Source organism: Rattus rattus, chromosome 8 (genome assembly GCF_011064425.1).
Source record: "Rattus rattus isolate New Zealand chromosome 8, Rrattus_CSIRO_v1, whole genome shotgun sequence".
In the NCBI taxonomy this organism is placed as follows: domain Eukaryota; kingdom Metazoa; phylum Chordata; class Mammalia; order Rodentia; family Muridae; genus Rattus; species Rattus rattus.
This window is the reverse complement of record NC_046161.1, coordinates 108,400,808-108,425,524: the sequence shown is the minus strand read 5'-3', so window position 1 is coordinate 108,425,524 and position 24,717 is coordinate 108,400,808. Positions and strand designations below refer to the sequence as shown.

Genomic DNA, 24,717 nt, shown 5'->3' with positions numbered 1-24,717 from the left:
ACACTATAAACTCCGGCTTATATGTTCCATTGCTCCATTGGCTTGGTAGCTTGTGTGATTATGTGCTGTAAGTGAACACCTAGAATGGTGTGGTTCATACGTGTTTACGGAGAGCCACAGTTGAGGAAATTTATTTGCAACAAATGGTCTGGTTACATTACATTTCTTAATGTTCTTTATGTAGATTGGAATCAGTCAGTTTTGGGGCCAGAGAGATAGATGGATCAGTGGTTAAGAGCATCGGCTGCTTTTGGAGAGGATGAGAGTTCGTTTCCCTCAGGCACACAGTGACTCACAGCTGTCTGTAACTTCAGTTACCGAGGCGCTCACATGCTCTTCTAGACTCTGTGGTCCCCTGCACACATGGTGCACACACACAGACTCTGATACTCATATACACATAACAAATAAGTCTTTTAAATGTCAAGTAGTCAGTGTTGAATTGTTGATGGTACCCTCTCTAGTTGGTCCTCATCTTAAATATCTCCCCAAATTTTACTCATGTACATGTCCTTAGCATGTGCTAAATTTGGCTAGTTTTTGAAGAGGAAATGGAACTTACTTGTCTCTCAAGAGAAGGAAGAGACCTTGTCCCCGAAGGTTCTTTTTATTTCTCCTCATGTGTCTCTTTGTCTTTTTCCTTCTTCCACTCACGTTTCCCTCTTCAGATCTATCTTTCAAGCTCAGCACTGTTATCCACAGAGAGCTCGGACTATAACCCCGGGTCTTGCAGGGATGATTGACAGGGGAAGTATAAAGCAGTGCTTTCGTGGCAACCCCATTGGTGCTGAGGAACAGGGGATAAGCAGCATCCTGCATTTACTTTTTCTCCTGGCCTTTGCAGGAGCAAGGCAGAGGTGCTCTCGGTGCTGCTCATAAGTGTAAAATATCTAGATCCAAGTGGACCCATTTGTCTCCCTGCCCACTACTTCTTAGTTGTTCGAACGTCATGGACCACATGGTACATCAGAGTCTCCGCATCCTGCCAGCGAGGGTAGTGAGGTTTCCAGTTCTGAAGCAGTTGTGAGCACAGCACACTATTTATATCACTATCATCATCATCATCTCATCTTCTTCTTCTTCTTCTTCTTCTTCTTCTTCTTCTTCTTCTTCTTCTTCTTCTTCTTCTTCTTCTGCTTCTGCTTCTGCTTCTGCTTCTGCTTCTGCTTCTGCTTCTCTTCTGCTTCTTTGCTTCTTCTTCTTCTTCTTCTTCTTCTTCTTCTTCTTCTTCTTCTTCTTCTTCTCCTCCTCCTCCTCCTCCTCCTCCTCCTCCTCCTCCTCCTCCTCCTCCTCTTCTTCTTCTTCTTCTTCTTCTTCTTCTTCTTCTTCTTCTTCTTCTTCTTCTTCTTCTTCTTCTTCTTCTCCTTCTGCAGCCTCTAATAGTACTTTATAAACAATTCACCTCTTTTATCCTAGGATGCCTTTTCTAGATCTTTCTGGGCTGAATATAGTACGCATTGAAGAGCTCAAGGAGAAAATGAAATATATTCCTCTCTTGAATTCTTGTCCTCAAGAGCTCCCTGGCCTGTATGTCATCGAGTGCACTTTCTAGAAATTTGTGCCAACCATTGAGTAAATAAAATAGTCTTGTGGCGGCTAACAACCAGATACTGTGTTGGCAAAATGCAGAATTAGTTTTGTGATTTGAATTTTTTTCTGTATAAGATGAAAAGTCTTTGTCTGCTCTTCCCCACTGGCAGTGGGCCAGAAAGAACATACGGCTTCTGCCTGTCCCAACTGCTTGTGAAAGGGGCCGCTGGAAACATTGTGGAGATGTGGAGATGGGCTGGCAGCAAAAAAAAAATGTTCTTGATGCTCAAAAGATCCCACCTTCCAAGAATGTCACTTTGCTGAAAGTGCAAAGTGACCAAACCAAGCTCCCCATGACATAAGGAAGTCTACTACTGTGTCCCCCAGCAGCTTGCTCTAGCATGGATGGTTGACACACATAGAACTCCCCCTGAGGAAAGGGAGAGTCTAAGGTAGACTATCTGGACTTGGTTTGAAGAGCTGGACTTCGCAGGGTCCTTTTCAATCTTCTGCTGACCATCCAAGAGGCTCTTGTTGAGAACGTTGAGAATGTTGGACATCGTTTTGTAGGTCTCAGAAAGGCAGTTCTGTTGTTTCCGTGCTCCCAGCCCTGGCCAGAGCTCCTGGCTCTATGAAGCCTCTTCTCTTCCCTTCCATCCCTGCTGTAACTCATTTCCTCATCCAGAAAAGCCAAAGACCATGGCTGAGAAATGTGTGCACTTAATCACAAGTAACTTGAAATCTATAAGGAGCTTAAAACCTTGAAGACACCTATAAAAGGAGGCTGACTTAACCACTCCAGGGTTGAACCTCTGCACAGTAGTTTCCAATGCCCAAAGCACAATGGCTCTTTAGCCTCATCATCTCAAAAATAGTTGCAGAATCTCTATCATCACGTCTGTATTTCACCAGGGTCTCACGTGTTATACATGCTGAAAGTCACAATGAATCCGTAAAGGAGACAAAAACTAAAGGCATCTCCCAGCTGAGCTTATAACTTCCATTTTAAAACCAATCCCTTCCCCCAAGCATGCACTGAGCCAATATCTCAGTGCTTGTGTTGGCTAAACTGCTAGGTCACAAAAGAAGGGGAATAAAAGATATTAGCTCAGTCGATCAGCTAAATGCATTCAGCAAATCCCAAGAGAATCTTTATCCAGGCTTATGTGGGTGGGTGGGTGAGTATGGGTAGAAAAGTGTGTGTCAGATCATGTTTGTGTTCTACGTTGTTAACTCAGCTGAAGTTCAAAGGCACGGAGCTCGGAAAGTATGTTGAAGTCCTACAAAGTAGAACGCCCAGCTGCAGTGGTCACCGCATGTTTTAAACATCTGTTTTCAGTCCCGTCTGTCCTGTTAGAGGAGAAAAGGCTCCTGAATGCAGTAACATGGTAGCTTTACTCTGCTCTGAGACAGAGAGTTGAACTTAGGGAAGACTTTGGGTTCTCAAATGTTGGAGAGCGTTGAGCTGATGGCAAAGGAGGAATGTGTGACTCAGGCTACAATACAAATGGACCTTGAAGAAATCCTGCCAGCAGGCACAGGAGGGTACCATGTTTAGTGTAATAAGGGGAGACATGAGGTGGAGGCAGGGGAATCCCCAGAAGGTCATGGACTTGCTGTCCTAGATTATGCAGTTGTGAATAAGAGGGCTGACATGTTAATGCAGAATCACACACAACACACACACACACACACCATATTTACAAACATAAAACAATTTTAAAAAGAAACCAAATCAAGCCAGATACTGAAGATAGATGCATTTATGTGATTCTTTTTATGGTGCATACCTAGAGAAATAGGTTCCATGGTGCCATAAGTAGGACAATGGTTACACAGGGCTGAAAGGGTAGAGAAGTGGGAGGGGTTGTCTAATGGATACAGTGCTTTGGTTGGGGAAAAAGGAAGAAGTTCTGTTGCAGGATGCTGATATTGGACATTCAACCTCGTGAATATATTTAATGCTGTCGAGTCAAAAACTTTCAGAATGTTACCACAGCAAATGTCACTTTGTATATTTTCCTGTGGTCAAGACTGACGCACAACAGGGCTCTGGCAAGAGGCTCAGTGGGTAAGGATACGTGCTGCTAGTTCTGACAACCTGAGTTCTGTTCATTGGAATCCACGAGGTGGAAGGAGAGTAGCAACTCCAGGACTACCAAGTACATAAGTTAAAACAAAGTAGCCACTGTCAAGACACTTGGAGCAGCAAGAAGTAAAATCAAACTGCTTCGAAGCTAGGTGTTTCCAAGTGATTATCCTAGAGTGGGAGGAAGCATCTATTATCTGTGGAGAGGATACTGTGAACTCAAATAACACATACCTTTGCAGTCTGGAGTGTTTACTAGTGTGAGGTGGAACTTCCGGGAGTTTCCTTGCTTGGAGGTAAAATGGCAGAGAAAAGTAGGAGATATTTGTGATGCTTCCCGAGATAAGTAAGAGGACCTGTAGTTCCTGGAGGATGGTTTGGTTTGCTGCTCACTTATAGCCTTGAAGGTTAGGTATAAGATTCGGAGTCTGGAGATTTCTCTGAACTCAGGTGGAGTACTGGAGGAGGCAGGAGAGAATTGCTAAGGAGATGATGTGCCTATGGCTCTTAGTGTGGGCTGCTGGAGGGAGTGGATAAGACAGAATGAAGTTAGTGATGATTCCACATTGAATCCAGGTGACAAGGGCTGCTTCCTGTTCTCTCAGTGGTCAGACGAATCATTAATCAGTCAGCCAGCTAGTAAATGTATCAACCAATGAGCAGAGTCTAGAAATGTCTACCACTCACTGTTGGAAGAAATAATCCACATTAATCCAGCATGGTGACTCATACCAACAATCCCAGCTCTTGGGAAAATGAGTCAAAAAAAAGAAATATTCCACATTAATTTCAGATTATTAAAAATGTTCTCTTTTACTATTTAGCTCTGGAATAAAATATGTCTTAATGTATATCATCAAAATATTGATAGTTAGAAGTTATAAATGGTTATGTGTGCCTCAAACAATCAGAGCTCCCAGAGACTAAACCACTACCCAAAGACTATACACGGACTGACCCATGGCTCCAACTGCATATGTAGCAGAGGATGGCCTTGTTGGGCACCAATGGGAGGAGAAGCCCTTGGTCCTGCCAAGGTTGGACCCCCAGTATAGGGGATGTCCGGGGTGGGAAGGGGGGTGGATGGGGAGGGGAACACCCTTAAAGAAAAAGGGGAGGGAGATGGGTTAAGGGGCTAATGTCTGGGAAACTGGGAAAGGGAATAACATTTGAAATGTAAATTTAAAAAGTCCAATAAAAACTATCAGGCAGGAGAGATGGTTCAGTGGTTAAGAGTGCTGGCTGCTCTTTCAAGGACCCAAGTTCAGTTCCCAGCACCCATGTCAGGCACCTCACGACTTCCTGTAACTCCAGCTCCAAAGGACCTTACACTCTCTGCTGGATTCTTGAGGTACCAGCGTGCTTATGGTACACACACATACACAGACATACATAACAAATAAAGTAAACCTTATTTTTTTTTTAAATATATTCACTGCTCTTACTTTCAGACCACAAGTATTCAGGGACAATTATTCAAAAGGAGGAAGAAGTCATAGTTACCTAGATTTTACTTAGCTAAGACTCAAAGTCCTCCGTAAACCCCAGTAGAATGGCACAGGATGTCAAATTCTCAGGCTTCAGCAGCCCATCCGACTGATCAGTCAGCAGACTTCAAGCCAGTGTGCCTTGTTTGTATTCCCTGCAGAGTCTGTGCTCAATAAATGTTCCTTGAAGGAAATAAGCAAGAAGTCATGTAGGTTTTTACAATATCAGAAACAAAATGTGAGTAAAATTCTTCAGCAGCCGTGAGCTGAGCTCTCGCCGGCTGGTTTTTCCCTTCTAACAGTGACAGCAGTGAGTTAACCGTATTGATTTCTTTAGGGATCTTGCAAATGTTCCCACAACCGACTATGAAGTCTGCTGATTAGAGAGATGACCTGTCAGAAACTCTGATGCATCTGGAGACCTCTCCGGATTAGAATCCTCACTGACCGGAGAGCTCTTCTGAAGAATGGACACTTGCTCTCTGCACCATGGGTGCGGTTCTGGGGCACAGACTTGATCCCAACCATATCCAAGTGTACTGAGAAGGAAGTGTTCAAGCTGAGAGTGAGGGAGGTGAACTAAAGTTTGTTGGCATTAAGAAGCAAAGTAAGAGATCTCTGAGTGTTTTGAAGTAAGAGGGTAAAAAGGAAAAGGATCTAATCATGGATCATAAATGAGTCAAATACGACCCCATTTTCCAGCCAAATAACGATGCACTGGGATGCAGAAGTCCATTGCTGTCTGCCACTTACAGATGCCAGTGGGGAGTGACAGGAATTGAACCTTCTAATGTTGTGCCTCAGAACAGTGGGGTAACATCCTAGAAACCCGAATCCAGCCTATGTGACTGGGAGAAAAGTCAGCAGCTCATTGCAGAGCCTTTCAAAGCATCCTGAGACTAGCGCTGTTTGCACCTCTCTCTTCGTCCCCGTCCCTCGCTCTCTTCTGTCATTCTGTGGGTGGCTCGGTTCATGTACTTCTAGGAACATTGAGTTAAGTTAATTTCTGCTGGCATCAAGCTTGTACTTCTCCAGGGACATCTGGATGGGGGCAGGGGATTAATTCAAAGCAAACAAACCATTTACAGTACGCATATGCAAAACTAGTAATAACATGTATCCGTTCATCATCCTTCTTACAACTCGGAGTATGACTATGTCTTTATAATACAGTAAATGAAAGTGCACCCATCTGTCCCTCCTGTTCTCTCACAAGTATGAAACAGTTAGACATAATATCTAAAAGCTGTCTCCTGATTCCTGCGGGAGAGAATTGTGGCTGTACTGGAACCAGACCTAACCATGCCCAACCTGGGGTTCAGCAAGAGGTTGAAAGGGAAGAATTGCACACCAATGGCGGCGTGCTTGCTGATCTCACCTTACTCAGTACAGGAGCTTTTTAAAATTTAAAACCACATGCATTCACTGGGGAGGTGTGTATGTGTCACACCACACATCAGAGGACAACTTGCTAAAGTTGGTTCTCTCCTTCCATCGCCTGGGAGCTGGGGATCCAACTCAGGTCGTCAGACTTGGCAGCAAGACTCTCTATGAGGGGAACCATCTTGCCAGCCTTCTTAGAGCTGAGTATTTGGGGGTCCCTTTGCCATTAGGTTGAAGTGTGTCTGAAAGAGAGAGTTTCATAGAGAGTGCATGTCCCATCTGGCCTGAGAGCTGCAGAGAGGTTGATATTGCAAGAGTGCAGAGGGCTGGGTCCAGCAGGGGTTTCTCATATGAACCAAGATGAAAGTGTGTGTGTGTGTGTGTGTGTGTGTGTGTGTGTGTGTGTGTGTGTGTTATTTTTGTGAACATGTGTGTGCATGCTGTGTGTTTTTGTATATTGTGTGTGTGTATGTGTGTGTGTGTATAGGTGTGTGTATGTGTGTGGTGTGTGTGTGAGGTGTGTGTCTGGTGTGTGGTGTGTGTGTGATCTACTGCAGATCAATATTAAATCAGATGCAGGCAAATACTAAATCAAATATCTGGAGGTTTTGGTAATAGTTACATGTTTTTGTATCCTTAAAAGTCTAACATTTCTCTTTTTTACATGTATGTGTGTGACCACTGTGTATGTGTGCATACACAAGTGTGTGCATATGCTCATGGAGGTCAGAGGTCAAAGTCAAGTGCCATTCCTCAGTAGTTCTCCATCTATGTTTTTGAGACAAGGTGTCTCACTGACCTAGGGTTCACTGATGAAGCCCAGAAGGTTGGCTGGACAGCCAGCCCCAGGGATCTGGGGTTCCACTGCTCTGGTGTGTAAGCCTGTTCCATCCAAGCCTGTTTCTGTTCCCATGGGTCCTGGGGACTGAACTCAGATCTTCATGCTTGCATGACAGGCACTTTTCTGCCGAGTCATCACCCTGGCCCTGACCTCTATAACTGATGTCATTGTAGACAGGTCATCATTCTCAGACTCTGTCCCTTAAGCCATGCAGAAGAGCATGCATCTAGACTTCTAGACAGTCTATTCATCGTTGGGGACAATGGTTTATTGTCTCCCTTATTTGTAAAATGAAGTGTACACCGATCAACTGTGAAGGTCTGTGGTCCTGTTACCTGTTCCTAACACTGGCTTTTCCCTGGCCAGGGGACCTTTGAATAAATGAAGGAGGACGGTGCGTTAGCTGCCAGCCCACAGGCTGTGGTTTACCCTTACCACTTAACTGTGGCATCACCGGATTCTCTCCACCGGTTCCTCTGAGGAGGGTTGTCCCTAGGTGGTGGCTCTGGATTCCCTACTAAAACCCCTGACCCATGCCACCTTTCTACAGTAGTAAACGATGTGGGTTGGTAGGTCAATCTTGAGTGATAAATCTTCTCTTTCTTCTGCTCGCACTGGTGTGAGTGTTGAGCTATAGGTAGGTCGTTTCTGAGGATGGTCAAGTATTTGCCAACAGAACACATTAGTTCCTCTTCTCTCACACTATCCTCAGTGAGGGAAAATGTACACCTGAAAGATGGTCACAAAAATAAGTGAAAATTACCAAATAAAATGCTCCTTCACAGCGGTCGAACCTTGGAAAGATTATGAAACTTCATGGTCCCTTCACTTCCTCTGAATTTTAATGAATTATAATAGAGCCGAGAATGGAAGGAAACATTTACCTTGCGTTAAAAGGGAATAGAGCTGGGGGATGGCTCAGTCACAGAAGTGCTTGCCTTGCAAGCAGGAGGAGTTTGCTTGATTTTCAGACCCCGGGTAAACAGCTGAACATGGAGGTATAGTGTATGCCTCTAACCCCAGGGATGTAGGGTGAGAAGAGGAGAGAGACCGGTCTCTGAAAGTTGCCCAGTGCTAGCCAGCTGGCCCAGTCAACATGGTGAAGTGACAAGTCAAACAAAAGTCAAAGAGCTGGAGGCATGACCACATAGTCTTGCAAGGTTTTTCTCTGCACACATAACTATACATGGATATGTGCTTGTATGTACACATGCAGAGACAAATAATCCCAAGCACATAATTACACCACACACACACACAGATACACACATAGACACACACACAGATACACACACAGATACACACCATAAACACACACACGTGCACGCACACACACTCACACACACCCTACAGCAGTGAGTGTAAGGTCAGCCTGGGCTACATGAAACACACACACACACACACACACACACACCCATGGGTGAAGGACTGATTGCATGCTTTCCAAGTGTGCATTAGTATTAGATTCTGGAATCTCATATTTCTTAGGTTGTAAAACATTCTCCAAAGAAAGTGATGGAGGAGGTGAGGTTTTGCCCAGGAATGAGTTCTGTGAGAGTCCAGGTTCTCTGAAAATCTAAAACTCAAAACTTCCTCCAAGAACACACAGATGCTCTAATAGTTAAGCCATGTCGATGCTTTTGGTAGCTCATTTCCAGGCTGCCCATGCCTTGCCAGTCGCTCGTGTGGGGAATTCTACAACGGTGGGTTTTTTTCTATCAGTACTTATTACCCGGATCTATTTTTACGTGTTTTGGGGTCAAACCAAAGTTTGTTATTTTCATGGGGAGCATGTGTTTAGAAATGCCATTCCCTGTGTGGCTGTGGCGTGTCTTAGGTAAGGTGGGGGAAGAGAGAATGTGATGGGGTCACTCTGTCTCTGTGTGTCTCTTCATGTCTCTGTGTCCTCTCTCTGTCTCTGTCTGTCTCTCTATCTCGCTGTCTCTCTCTGTGTCTGTCTCTCTTTCTGTGCCTCTGTGTCTCTTCATGTCTCTGTGTCTTCTCTCTGTCTCTCTGTCTCTGTCTCTCTCTGTATCTCTGTCTGTCTCTCTATCTCTGTCTCTGTCTCTGTCTCTCTGTCTCTGTCTCTCTCTGTCTCTCTGTCTCTCTGTCTCTGTGTCTCTCTGTCTCTGTCTCTTTCTCTGTCTCTGTCTCTCTCTCTCTCTGTCTCTCTCTCTCTGTCTCTCTCTCTCTCTCTGTCTCTCTCTCTCTCTCTGTCTCTCTCTCTGTCTCTCTCTGTCTCTCTCTCTCTGTCTCTCTCTCTCTCTCTCTCTCTCTCTCTCTCTCTCTCTCTCTCTCACATACACACACACACACACCTGTTTCATTTGTCATGGCAGTGGAGAAAATCCAGCCATCTCAGCAACAGTTCCACCCAGGGTGAACCGAACAGCCTAGAAACTGATTTGGAAGGGAGACCGTATTGCTTTGGCTTCACTACTCGGTTGCTCCTGGGTGAGTTGAGGGTGCTATGGAGCTCCTAGTCTGATTCGCCTCTAAAAGAGGTGTGTTCACTTAGAGAGATTCAAGCAGACGTTGAATGACTCCCCAGAACTCTAATCAAGCCTAGATGCATTTTGTTTTCCAGCTCCATTTTCTAATTTTGAATTAAAGAAGGAGGAGGAGGGGGAGGGGAGGAGGGAAGGAGGAGGAAGTAGTGGGGTGACAGTTCCGATGGTGATGTGCCTGCTGTGTGAGCATGCCAGTCCCTAGGATGCTCATAAGAAGCTGAGTGTGGCTGCAGATTCACCTGTGACCCCAGCAACCTTGGGACAGAGACAGGAGGGCCACTGAAGCTCTCTGGCTGTGGCCAAGCTTCAGGTGCAGTAACTGAAGTCAGAGAGTGAATATTAAGTTTCTTTGTGGGCTTCTACACACACACACACACACACACACACACACACACACACACACACACACACGTCTATGTGAGTCCCTTTCACATAAATACAAACACATGACACAAACGTATAAAATGAATAGTTTCTAGAATGTCTTCCCAAAAGATGCAAATAAATTCCTTTTAGCCAACCTTCAGGCTGTGCTGTCAGCCATTGTACCCTTTACCCGGAAGTGAATTAGCGTGTGCGTGTCTCCTCGGTGCCTTTCTGAAGGAGACAAGAATTAAGCATCCTGATCCACTGCTGATAAGTTAGACAACCCTGGCTCCCGGCTACACTGTCTCCAGATTCATTCTGTTGAGGCTGACCCCCAGACAATGCAGAAAAGCAATTAGCTTAAAGCAGCAGGGGTGCCAGCAGTGTGAAAGAAGAGACTACATGGTGGGCAGCGTGGTGGGGGCGATGTGCTTAGAGATGCTGAGGAAGATTATTAAAAATGGAATCTGTACCAAAAGCTGCGATTGTAACTTTTAAAAACCTGACACACAGCACTGTATTCATTTCAAATGACTCTGTAAATGACAGCCTGGGTCCCCTCTGTCTGTAGAAGAGTAGCCTGGCTCATTCAGGCATGTGCCAACCCCTGAGGAGCTAATCTGCATATGTCTTTGTTGGATATTCCCGACTCAACATGGTTCGCACAATTCCTTTCTTTCCATTCAATATTTCCAAGAAAAAATATTTATGGTGCCTGTAACATGTTGTGAAACCACGTTCAACAAGAGAAACTACTCCTAGCCCCCCTTGATTTATTAAGTATATCTTTTAAATGTGTTAAGAACACAGGAGTGTGGCTAGAGAGATGGTTCAGTGAGGAAGAACACTCACCATGTAAGCACGAGGACCCGAGTTCGAATCTCCAGCCTCTACGTAAAAAGCTGGGCGTGTAATCCCATTGTCGGGTAAGGCACATCTGAGAGTTCGCCAGCAAGGCAAGCTGAAGGCCTGAGATTTGATTCAGTACACTGAATTCAGAGACACTGACACAAGGTGATAAGGTACCCCTTTGTAAGATCACATGACAGAGCAACTATATGTGTGTGTGTGTGTGTGTGTGTATGTGTGTGTATGTATATATATATGTTATATATATATCACAGTGTGATTAAACATATAGTTGAATCTTAGACTAGTGTGCCTCTAATTTGATTTAAATATGTAAAGTACAAGTATTGTAATACAGTGTGCTTATCTCATAATATGACTAAGTTATGTGAACTCAGAGAATCTTAAAACTAGGAAGATGCGTTCACTGGCCAGCACCTGCCCAGGGCTCTCATGTCTTCACGTCTCTTTCATACTCGCTGGCTGAGAGTTTGCTCTCTCTTTTTGTTAGTGACAACTTCCATTTCTGTTTTGCCTCCTAGGGTAAATTTTTCTCCTGGCGCATAGTTCTAAAAGCCTTTCTCACTAGATATCAAAAAATTATGGGCTGGGGCTGGAGAGGGAGCTCAGTCAAGAGACTATCTGCCGTCAAGTGTGAAGACCTGAATTTGGCTCCCCTAACATCCATGTCAAAACCGGGTATCATGCTACATATCTGTGACCCAGACATGTAGGCAGACACAGGCCGCTCCTAGGAGCTCACTGGCCAGACAGTCCAGCCAATCAGGGAGTCACATGGCTCCAGGCTCAGTGGAAGACCCTATCTCAAAACTTAAGGTGGAAAACCAATAGAAACGAACACGTGACCTGACCTCTGACCCCTACGAGCATCTGCATACACGTGCACCCCCATGCACGGTTGTCACTCACATGACCACTTATAAACATGCATGCACAAAACTAAAGTAAAAGGAATAATTAGGGTAGAACGTTTTTGCACACTTACTCTAACTTGGGAAATTACCGGATAACTAGCTCACATTATTAATGGAAAGAAACTGAATGATAAAATATCAGCGTCTCATGGCACATCTTAAGATTCACAGGAAAGTGGTGCTAATTGGGGACTTTGAAAGCGAAGCAGGGCAAACCTTTCTGTTTAGTGTTCATCAGGAAGGGTTCATCTGACTGGAGTCAGCCTTAGATTTTTCTCTTGATGATGACTTCACACACTAGACATCTCCCAATGCAGTTATTAGCTCTAACCGGAGCTGTCATCATAATTAGCTCAGGCGGGGTCAGAATTGGCCTCCAGTACCAAAAAGGTTCTGGGTTTATTTCCAATATGGGTTTTAAAAAGTGTTTTAAGAATACAGAAAGTGTTTTAAATTTTCAGCCAGCGGCTTAACTATTCGGCCCTGTGTAATGACAGTTCCATGATTCATCTCCATACATCAGTTTCCTAACCTATAAAATGTTAGGAACATTTATATGTTAGAACAGTAATATCGCCTATCATAACCACTAAGCCAGATGCTGCTGCTGCTGCTGCTGCTGCTGGTGGTGGTGATCAAAAGCTTTCAAAAGTGTCAGGATACCCGAATGATTTGAACACACCAGAATTAAAATATTTTTGCAACAAGAAAATGATTAATGTTATTTTTAATTTGTGGAGAACAAACATGCAGTCCTGGTGTAGCCTGCCATGTAACACGGGGGGAATCATGTATGTAAGTGTGTGTGGGGGTGTTCTCTCCTCTTTAATGATATTACGTTGCGGTATCTTTTCTTTCTAAATTAAGGGATGGACTTGCGTCAGTAGAGCCTACTTTTTAATATGTTTTTAGTACATTTTAATGTGTATTTGTACTTGTGTATAGATATGTGCACATGCGTGGGTGTAGGCGTATGCCATGCACACTTGTGGAGGTCAGAGAACAGCTTGGGTAAGTCAGTTCTCTCCTACTGGTAGGGCTGCTGGGATCAAACTCTTGGTCCGTCTTGGCAGCATCTGTCCACTTAGATCTCAGGGCCTTTGCAAAGCACCCATCCCATCCCCTGATATTGTATTACCACTAACCAAAGAGTTTCTTTAGCACACACACACACACACACACACACACACACACACACATACGCACATGCACGCACGCACACACACACACACACACACACGCACGCACACACACACATGCACGCACGCATGCACACACACACACACACGCACATGCACACGCGCACACTCATGACTTGAAGGTTAAAGACTACATCCAAATGCTGAGCAGAACTGCACCACAGGGCTGAGCCTGAGGGTTTTCCTGCTCTGTTACCTGGTGGATTTCTGTGAGACCCCGGCTGCAGCTCCAATCCCCTTCTTTTAAGGATACAGTGTTGCACAGTGAGCTCGCTGATGTATTATATATGTATGTATGTATGTATGCATGTTTGTATGTTTGTATGTATGCATGTTTGTATGTTTGTATGTATGCATGTTTGTATGTTTGTATGTATGCATGCATGTGTGTATGCATGCATGCATGTTTGTATGTTTGTATGATGGTGTTCGCATGTTTACAGATGTGTGTAGGTGGAAGCTAGAGGTTGATGGAGCCAGTCTTCCTCGCCCACTCTTCACTTGCCTTTGTTTACCGAGGCCAGGTCTCTCCGTGAACTCTGAGCGCTCTTGCTAGCCAGCTTGGGAATCTCTTGTCTTTGCTTCCTAAAATCTGGGGTTGTAGGTGGGTGTTACACCGCCCAGTTTTCACTTGGGCCCGGGGGATGGGGGGTAGGGAGGTACAGGGTCTGGTCTTCTAACTTACAAAGCAAAGACTCTCCACTGAACTGCACCCCTAGCTCCCCGCATCCTATTATACACTTATGATTCATAGATGTCGTTCCACTCATTGACGTATTGTGGTGTTGAGGGTTGCACACTGGGTCTTGTACATGCTCTAGCAGTAAGCTTCACTGTTAGCTCAGTTGGGGTTATGTACACAGCCCCTGTGTTCTGAGGACATGGCTGAGGAACACGGGTTTGGGGCACCTCATTTCTCTGCATCTCAACCTGTCTCTCCCTGTGGACTCCTCTTCTAGTAGAAGACTCTGGAACAGGCATGGCGTGTGTTTAGTGAGCCTGGTTTTCTTTATACTTGCACTGTCCCCCAAAGCTTCTCCGGGAGACGTGTGCCTTACAGCTCCTAAGCTAAGTTCCACAAAGAAGTGTCTCAGAAGAATAGAAGCTGCCCTGTGCAAGCGTGTGCACGTGCCCTACTGATGCCTGTTGCGGTAAAAAAAAAAAAAATGTAAAAATGGCCCAACGGTTCCGGTGCGCGGGCGTATCCTGGCGGTCTTGCTCTCGCTAGTTCCGGTACCGCAACAGATGCCCTTGACAAAGTCAAGATCAGACTATGAGTGCAAAAGATTTGACTCATTATTTGGGGACCAATATGTCTGCTGTCCGCAATCAAGGCCAAAAACCACCTGCAGTGTGAGCTCACGTATATGACTCATAAGCGCAGGCTACTTAAGTTAATTGACCTTGTTTATTTTTATTTATTTTGCGTGTCTCTGAGCATAGTGAAGAGTCTTGGAAGAGTACCTGGCAGAGGAACAATTCAGGGTTTTCAGAATTTGACGAACAGCAAGAACGTTTGCAAACCTCTCAGTAGAGTTCACGTAGGTTTCAGTAGCTACTGCATCTTTATTTTATTTACTATCTTTGTTTTCATTTCAATTCATAACAGTAGAAAATTGCAGTTGCAAAGTAGCAATGAAAATCATTTTAGGGTTGGGGGGTCACCCCAGCATGAGGAAGTGTACTAAAAGGTCGCAGCAGTAGGAAAGTTGAGAACCGCTATGTTAGACGTTGGCAATTCTCAACCCCTTAGCGTTCAAATCTCCAACCATAAGCAAAAGAGAAGCCAGTGTCTTCAGCCCCAAGGAGAGAAGTTCCGTGAATACCGGTTAGGAAGGGATTCTCTAATAAACATCAAGACAGCAGCAGCAGCAGCAGTATTTCTTCATGGAATGGAAGCAGTCTGACTAGGAGCTATGCTAAATTATGTTAGCCTGTCCCGCTGGAGAGACACCAGCTGCCACCCCCGCCCACAGCTGTAAGACTGCTGCCCGATGACCATGCAGGAGCAGGAACCAAGGGCTGCAGGAACCTCTACAAAGCTGTGTCTTACCCACGTGTGGCTTCGCTTGGTGTTTCTGGAGCCCTTGACACACACCTGTGCCACTGACTGCTAATATGCAAATTGCTTTAAAACTTCATTAGGCTGGGCTAGGCTAGAAAAGCCCATCTGTTGGCTTTGACACTTTGTCTCTTGGATTCTTGGAGGGAAGATGTCCTGGAGGTGCCCAGATGGAAGGATTCGGGTCCATTTCTAGTCCTACTCACCTCTGCAGATTTTAATTTCTGCCTTCTTTTATTGATTTTAGTAGTTTGACATAATTTTTTCCTCTCAAATAATGAAAGTCTTAAGATTAAAATTTGAATAGGCTGTATATTTTTTACTTGCAAAAGAAAAATTAGACCAGGAAAAGCCCTTTGTTGGAAAAATTACTATATTCATGTGGTGTTTTCTGTCCAGTGTGTGAGACTGGGGAGGACAGGGAAACATAGTATCAGGTTAAATGGTCCTTTTCTGATGTTGTTGATACTGTTGGAAAACTGTAGGAAGCCATGGGATATTTTAATAGTTCTGATTATTAAGGATGTCAAATAAAAATGACTTTATAATTTTTTCTGAGAAAGAGAGAATATATCTATTTAAGATATTAGTAAAAAAAAATTCTTAGTTTCCTTTCTGTTACTGTGATAAACCCAGAATAAAACAGTTCATCCTGGAGGGAAGTCAGAGCAGTCTCTTAGAAACAGAAGCTGTGGAAGAATGCTGTTGGCAGGCTCTCTGGCTTATTTCTAGGTCCTTCCTTAGCTGGCTTTCTTATCCAGGCTAGGACCACATGCCTAGGAAATGCTGTCGCCCAGAGTGGACCTGACCCTCCTGCATCAATTAACAATGAAACAGTTTCTCATAGATTTGTCCATAGAACAGCCCAATGAAGGCAGTAACTTAGCTAGGACATTTTTCTGTCGTGCTGATACTTATAACTAGGACAAAGTCCAAGTTTCCTTTCTTGTAGGTGTTAGGAACCTACAAGTTTCCGGTCTAGCTGACATTGAAAACCACAGAAGTGAGTTAGAAGTGAATTAGAACAGCCATGCCTTTGATAATCGACATTACCCATCATGAGTAGACCTCTTCCTCGCCTCCTCTTAGACTGAGGAGCCTTGCATGTTCCACCCCTAGGAGAAAGTGAGGAGACAATTTCATCACCTCAAGGAGGATGTTGGAGGTCCAAACACAGCTTCTAGAAATACCTATATAATGCATGGCAATCTAGGATCAGAGAGAAAGAGTCCTCCTTCAGCAAAAACAGTTCTTCAGGTTATGTTTGGAGAGATGGCTCGGCAGTTATGAGCACTGGCTACTCTTGCAAACGTGACATATCTCTCAACTCTTTACAACTCAGTGTCCAGGGGAACCACTGCCTTCTTCTCACTTTGGTGGCCACTCCATGTACACGGTACACATACAAGCAGGCAAACATGCATACATAAAAATTGAAAGTTAAGAGTATCGTTCAGGTATATGTCAGTGTTTGAAAGCTTTGAGATAAGAGTATGTTCACCCCTAAGGGATTCCTTTGAACCTGTGTTTTGGTTTGTGTAAGTTCTGGCCTATGTGTCTGTATGTGCAAATGTGTGCCGTGGTGCACGTGTGGAGATCCTGAGGACAACTGAGGGGGTTGGCTCTGCTCTTTGATCACGTGGGCTCTCGAAATGGAACTCAGATCTGACCCACTGAGCCGTCTGTCTCTCTGGATCAATAACCTGCTTCCATTTCCTAAGAACCCATTCAAACAGCCTCGGGGTGTGTTTGACAGGACTTTTGAGGAAGGTACTGCTTGCTAATACTGTCCTGTTAGGAGTTGGACCAGAGCCTCTTGCCAGAGAGAGAGCAGGAGGAACTTTCGGGCCCGGCAGGGTTTGGATGAGCGAGATATAATTACAGCCTTGTCCACAGCAGATGCTCTGAGTGTGCCTTGGCAGTCCTCTGTTCAGTGTGCAGACCGTTTCCCCCACTGACGTTGATGGCTCTCCATTACAGATACTGTTGATGGCTCTCCATTACAGATACATTTGTTTGAGCAAAGTGGGCATCTTTTCCACCGTCGCTCAGAAGGAATAACTGATTTGACTGGTGTTTCATCTTCTGACACTTATCCACATCCAATAGGAAGTGGGTAGAGGTGCCTATGACTTCCCCTGTCAGTCAGAGGAGGTGACGGTAGGGGAGACATCACTGTGAAAGTGGTCACAATGCTGTTTGTCCGAAAACATTTTAACTCATTGAAATCAAGATTCAAGCATTTAGATTTAATAGGTAATGAAACATTTTTTATTATTTGTATGTGTGTGAGTTTGAGTGTGTGTGTGTATGTATGTGTTTGAGTGTGTATGTATATGTGTGTCTGTGTCTGTGTATGTATGTATGTATTTTGAGTGTGTGAATGTGTATGTATCTTTGAATGTGTGTATATATATGTGTGTGTTTGAGTGTGTATATGCTCTTGAGTGTGTGTATGTATGTGTGTCGGAGTGTATGTATGTGTATGTGTTTATGGGTGTGTATAAGTGTGTATATGTGTGTATGAGTGTGTTTATGTGTGTATGTGTGTTTGAGTATGTGTTGTATGTGTATATGTATGTTTGAGTGTGTGCATGTATGTATGTTTATGTGCATTTGAGTATATGTATGTGTGTTTGAATGTGTATGTATGTATGTGTGTGTGTTTGAGTGTATGAATATGTATGTATCTTTGAGTGTGTGTATGTATGTGTTTTTGAGTGTGTGTATGTATATGTATGTTTCAGTGTGTTTATGTGTATATGTGTGTTTGAGTGTGTGTATATATATGTTTCAGTGTGTGTATGTGTGTTTGAGTGTGTATATGTGTATGTGTATATGTGTTTGAATGTATATGTGTGTGTGTTTGAGTGTATGTATGTTTGAGTGTGAGTGTGTATGTGTCTTTGAGTGTGTGCACATCTAAGGTATGTGTGCATGAAAGTCAAAGGGCAACCTTTTAGAATAATTTCTCTCCTTACTCCTTTGTTTTGAGGCAGTGTCTCTCTTGTCTCCTCCCTGTTTTGTACCCTGGCCTAGTTGGCCTGCAAACACCTAGGCGATTCTGCAATCTACCTCCACCTCCACTCCGGCTGTAAGAGTACTGGGATCACAGATGTGCACCACCACATATGAAGTTTCTTGAGTACCGAGGCTCAAAGCCCGGTAACCAGGCCTGAGTGGCTGATGCTTGCTACCCTGCAGAGGTGTCACCTTTGTTAAAAGCACACATAAAGGCTGGAGCGGAACCCTCATTGTGAACACCTTCATCGTGTTTAACTACTACTGTTGGGAGTGATAGTGCTCGGTGGCCTGGCTTGGACACTGATAATATTATCTCTTCCTCCTTGTGGAAGAAAGAGTCACTACTGAAAAGTCCAGAAGACGCGGTCTTGTTCAGTGCAATAAACAGAGAGACCCTCATTAATACGCCTTGCCCAAGTCTCTAGGGTTCTTGCCACTTTGGAATTTTTGGAAGTGTGTTCATATGTGGTAAAATTCAAAACATGAAGTCTACTACGTTTCCAGTTTGGGCAGACACGGACACCGTCTAGCTTGAAGTAAATCGGTGGGTTCTCCCTCATAAGTAACGAGCAGATGCTCATCCAGGTAGCTCTATCTGTAAGCCACACAATACAGGAATCAGACTGGGAGAGGCGGAGGAGAGGGGTGGGGCTGGCTGATTCTCTCTCACCCTTTCTTGCTCTCCTGACCACAGCCCCTAGCCCCACACGGGCAAGTGGAGCTATTCCTTGACTCTCCGTGTTTTAACAGCCACACAGTGGAACATGCCCTTGCTGCTTTTTTAAGGATGAAATCTAAGGATGCCATCACTTAGCAAACTTCATCCTCCTGGCAAGTAACCAATGCGTAAAGTTGGGAACTCCCTTTCCTGTGCAAACGTTGGTGCTTGGACCAAGGCCATCACGCTTTCTCCCTTTCTTTCACCTAATCTTTCTGCTTATCAGTCACCACTCTGTCCTGTTCTCCCCTGCTACAGACACGTAGGTACATCTGCGATCCTCCCTCCTCTCCTCTCCCTTTGTGTACCTGTGTGTTGTCTGTCAGTTGGCTTGTGGCCCAGGGCTGGCCCAGGAGTCACTACTGACCCGCATGCCTCTGCTTCCCAAGTGCAGGGGCTGCAGACCTTCCCCACCACAACTGGCTTATGCAATGCTAGGATAGAACACAGGGTTGCTTGTGTGTTAGGCAGGCACTCTGCCAGCCGAGGTATACCTCAGGCCCGCACTTCCCTTGCTAATGTACGTATGCAGAGGAAACGCTCACTTGGGTACAGTTTCTTCCCCTTGAGGAGGAGCCTTTAACAGTCCTGGGATGAGGCACTATTGACAGTTATCTGTGTACCTTTCTAATGACTGCTGCCTTGATGTGGGGGTCTCTCTCTTTTCTGCAGGCCAGCTGACCTGCAAGGAAGACTTGTTGCAGATTCTGTGTCTGTGCCTATGGCTGGTCACTGGGAATAAAGAGAATTTTGCAGCTCAAAACTAAAATCACTTCTGGTTGTGAGTAAAAAGAGAGACTTGGAGAGCAAGTTTAACAAAACATGTAGGCAGAAATAACATCCTTCTTGTTAGATAAGGCCCCTCTGCGTGTCCCTCTGGGTGTCTCTCTGTGTGTGAGCTCTACATACACATCATTGTATGCCCAACTTTCAATAAATATGTTTTTAAAAATCCTATAAGTTCTTAGACGCCAATCCAAAGACCACCAATTTTCCCAATATGGTGTAGTACCTCACTTTCTGCTGGTTGGGCACTTTAATCCCATGAAGATAACCACCAAGGACTTTCTGTGGGGGGAAAAATCAGTTACAACCCCAGACAAAGGAGCATTGTTCTCCACCAAATAATTTAATTACTGAGAAATGCTTTTTGGCGAGGCCCAGTCGTCAGGATCTTCCATCTTCCTGCTATTTATCCGTGCTCCGCATTACCTCATTCATTAGCCCTGACAAGGGACTGCATTTGTAACGTTGCCTGACAGACATGTTACATGCTTCAGCCTTAAAATATTCCACTCAGCACCATGCCGCATACTCGGGAGATGATGTTAAATCAGCCTTGGCAATACACCGCTGTCACAGTGCCAAATAACTCTGGGGGAGGGGGGTGATAAGGGTATAAAGAGATCAATAAGGCAAGAGGATCCATGCCTTCAAAAGTGCGGCGAAATATGAGAAAGCCTATCCATCAAGCATCGGGGCATAAATAAAGCAAGAACACGCTGTGCCGGGGACACCCTCACACCTCAGCGTGGCACGCCATTATCCTGGGAGTAGTAAATCTCCCTTACGTTTTGGTAACTCCTTTGAACCTGGTGTTTCTGAAACACAGACACGAGATCTCCCAGCTCACGCATCAGGGTGACATGGTTCCTCTTCCCCTTCCAATAGAATCAAATGCGACATGGCTGGTGACTGTTAAGGATGGTTCTTAGACCATTTTGATGTGAGCGGTCACCCCTGGGCGAGTTCTCCCTGCGTAATGAAGATTTGTGTAACTCTGGCCTCTTTGTAAATATGAATTAGGCAAATACATTTCTGCCCTTTGAGATGCTATAACTCAACAGGGCCCTCGTAAAACGTCCGGCTATGTTGGCTTTTCTGATGGGAAGCAAGCCAATCGTAGATGCCGGCAATTTGGAAATTAAAACCTTCAGTGACTAACAGATACTCTGATGTACGCCGGGAAGCAATACTTTTCTATTCTTTCAGCCAAAAGCGTCACGTTATTGTAAATATGCAATATTAAACAGAGTAGCTTGCAGATTCCAGGCAGTAAATTTTACAGCCACTAAGAGATCGAAATTTATTTTTGTGTGCTAATGGTCGAAGACTGAGAAAATGGTTCTGAGCCCCCAAACATCTGAGGACGCTGAGCTTGCAGAGTATGGAGAACATCACAGGGCTGGTATTTTTAAGGTAGCGGTGCAACTTGTGAAAGGAACTTTTGCTTTCAGTGGATGAAGCTCACAGCTAGGGGTGTGCAGGAGGATAGTTCACAGCCCCCGGGACTGGGGAGCAGGAAGTGGTGTGAAGGAGGTTAGTCTGCATGAGAAGCAATGTGTGCATAGACAGGGTAACATCAGAAGAACGAATGCAGATGGTAGGTGTGACCGGAAATGAGAAGGGAAGCATCTGCAGGGTCTGGGATCTGGAGGAGGCACAGACAAGGACTGACAATGCAGATGTGCCCAGATGGTAAGCCACCAGGACATAGTTGGCCTGTGGAACTAAGTTGCTGACTTCAAGTTGAACTGTGAATTTATGTTGAACCTGAGATACAGTATAAGAAAAATGACCTATGTCATGATGTAGGACAATACTGAGTGGTTCTGATAAGTATATAGGTCAGGAACTGTCCGGGGAAAGGATACGTGGATCATGGTCTGCAGGACACCGGAAAGAGGGTGTGGGATTGTGTAAGGATAAAGAGATTGCTTTCACTGAATGAGCAGAGATTGAAGGGGGAAATGCGGGTGGAGGAGTCTGAGGTGGTGGTTTTATCTGGGAGCTGATGAAATCTGTTTGTTAGGGAATTCCTTTCCTCCAGCCCCCTTTACAATCAGATAGCCAACCCTGTACTGTCATTTTTATCTTCTTGCCTTTTAAACATAGTAATCCACACTGCGTAAACCTTAGGCTTCTCAAGAGTCATCTTCTAACAACTGGCAGTGTGTTCATATGCTCCCGTGTGTGTGTGTGTGTGTGTGTGTGTGTGTGCATGTGTGTGTAAATTTTCCAAAAGGGAGATATATTCATTGCAACTGATCCAAACTTGATTTTCTGTCTCACCTTCCAGTATACATATATTTTGGTGTAAATATTTTGAAAGGTGATCCATATCGGTTTTGAGACAGGGTTTCTCGCCTGGAACCTGTCACATTGGCTAGGGTGGCAGGCAGGTGACTGCGGGATCTGTTGCCTTCTGCCTCTCCAACACTGATAGGTTGTATTATGATGCCCAGCTTTTCCATGGGTTCTAGTCATTGAACGAAGGTCCTCATGCCCACATGGCACATGCTTTCCAAATGAACTGTCTTCCCAGACCAAATTTTCTGTGTTGTCCATAAAGAAAATCTATACTATTAGTTTGTAATTAGACATGGGAATATTAGTTGGCCATTAGAACCAAAGCATGAACCACACAGAAGGTTCTTATTTCATTCACCAAAGGGTCTGTCTTTGGTTTGCCTGGTAGACAGGATAAGTAGTTCAAAGGACGGAAATATGTTCTATGACACATGCTTCTGTCTTCTAACCGTGAGACAAAAAGTGCTGATCATACTTTGTGTGTGTGGTGCTGGTGGTGGGAGAGGCCTGTTTCATTGGAGTTTTCTAGCTCACAGTCTTTGAGGAGACAGATGGGAAGTCCAATACAAAGCAGAGGAACTGTCTTGTAGAGTCTTAGGCATGCACATTGGAATGCATTATCCCATTCCATACCGTACACCATTTGTTCCAGCTACCCTAGGGCATGTGTATAATTTTGCTTAAAATTGGGAAGAAAACTACTCTACAGAAGAGAATGAAAGCCAATGTTTCTTCATAAAACATCCATTTGAGTGAACGATTTTTTTTTAAACTCTATTTTTTTTTTGTGTCAGAAGCTAGAAGGCTAGTATTGCCAGTTTTTTTGGGGGGGAGTACTAGAATGTCTAGTAGAGGGCAAGGAATGTGAGCTGGTATGTTATTGAACTTGTGGGCATCCTGGCAATCAAGTCCATCTTATTCTAGTGAGTACTTTAACAATCTACAGGTACTTCCCCAGAAATACTCTGACAATAATGGACCATAAAAACTTGCGTTTACAGCTATTTGAAAGAAATCCTGGGAATGTCTTGTTATTCATTCGCCTCAGGAATGTTGGAATCTGGAGCTAAAACAAGTTCACAGTCCCAATATCGCATTCGTTAGGACAGTTCTAGATGTGTAATCTGTAAGGCAGCTGTGAACAGGACCTATACCAATCGTCTCCCCGATGCCGTGAGGAGACCAAGGTAACTTCCAAAGCAAAGTATTTACTTGGACGATGGTTTCATTGGGTCAGAGTCCATGATGGCAGAAGCAAGAACAGGTGAGAGCTCTCATTTCAGTCCGCAAGCAGGGGGCAAAGAGAAGAGTACTGAGAACAGGAGGAAGCTTCGAGGCCTCCCCACCCCACCCATGACACCTTCCTCCAGCAAGGCCACACCTCCTAATCTTCCCATGAAGTTCCATCAACAGGGGAACAAGTATTTAAAGATATGAACCTATGGGACTGTTGCAGTAAAAATAAAAAAATGGGTGGGACCAGTTCTCATGCGTACCCTGGCAGTTGCACTGTCTTGATAGTTCTGGCTCCTGTAGGGCCAGCTAATTTATTTATGGCGGCTCCATGCTGCCTCCCCAAGTACATTCTGACCTGCTGTGCGAGAGTCATTCCAATGAGGCCCCCTCTCAGGCTGCCCGGCCCTCACTCACAGCTCTCTTGGCTGGTTTCCACCACTCCAGGCATACACATCCCAATTCCATGGTGGGCCGGTGTATCCTGCCACCATACACTCTCTTGAATTCAATTAACTGTCCACATAAAACACATCACACAATATCCTCTGATCCAATTGGTAAGATATAATTTGCCCATCTAGACAACCCAAAATCCTGTACACATCCATCCCTTAACAATAGTCATAACAACCTGTAACTATGTGCAGAGGATGCCATGTTCTCTCGGCTGCTTCCTCTCCCTCCCTCCAGCCTCCTCTCTTCTCTAAAACTTTTCTCCCACCTGTCCTTCCTTCTCAACCAATGACAGGCCTCTTTCTATCCTGCACCTGCCCTTACCTGCATAAACACATCAATTTACATGGGACCATTCTCATCCAAACCACCATAGGCTCCAACATAAAATTGTAAACTTTAAGTTGAAGATTCTTTTTTGGTCTCTTTTGGGGCGGGGTGGGGGGAGAGGAAGGGGACTAATTTACTGCATAGTCCTGTACCTGATAATAGCATTTTTGCAACATCAAGAGATTGAGCATGCCCGGTAGAAAATTTCAATTTGTCAAGCATTTTACTTGGTGTTGTAAGATTACACAGCAAGTATTTTTGTTACTTTTCTCACTGCTCTGACAGGATACCTGACAAAGGAAACTTAGGGGGACACAGGGTTTATTCCACCACACAGTTTGAGGGTACAGTTTGTGAAGGCAGAGAGGGCATAGCAAGAGGTGTGGCAAGGGGCACGGCAGAAGGCTTGACAGCAGGGATGTGAAACGACTCATCCCATTGCATCCACAGTCAGGAAACAGAGAAAGACAGATGCTGTGTTGCCCTCGCTCTCTTCATTTATCCAGACCCAAACCATGAATGGTGCTGCACATAACACGTGCTTCTCCCTTTCATTAAATCTGTGTAGAAACTCCTTTATCAACACGCCCAAAGTGTGTTTCTATAGAGATGTTA

At 44.6% G+C, this 24,717-nt stretch overlaps 1 protein-coding gene across 5 annotated transcripts in view; it reads left to right on the top strand.

Moving 5' to 3' along the window:
• Positions 1 to 24,717, top strand: part of Rbms3 (RNA binding motif single stranded interacting protein 3) — a 665,104-nt gene that overhangs the window by 110,088 nt on the left and 530,299 nt on the right. The gene's annotated exons all lie outside the window — the stretch shown is intronic.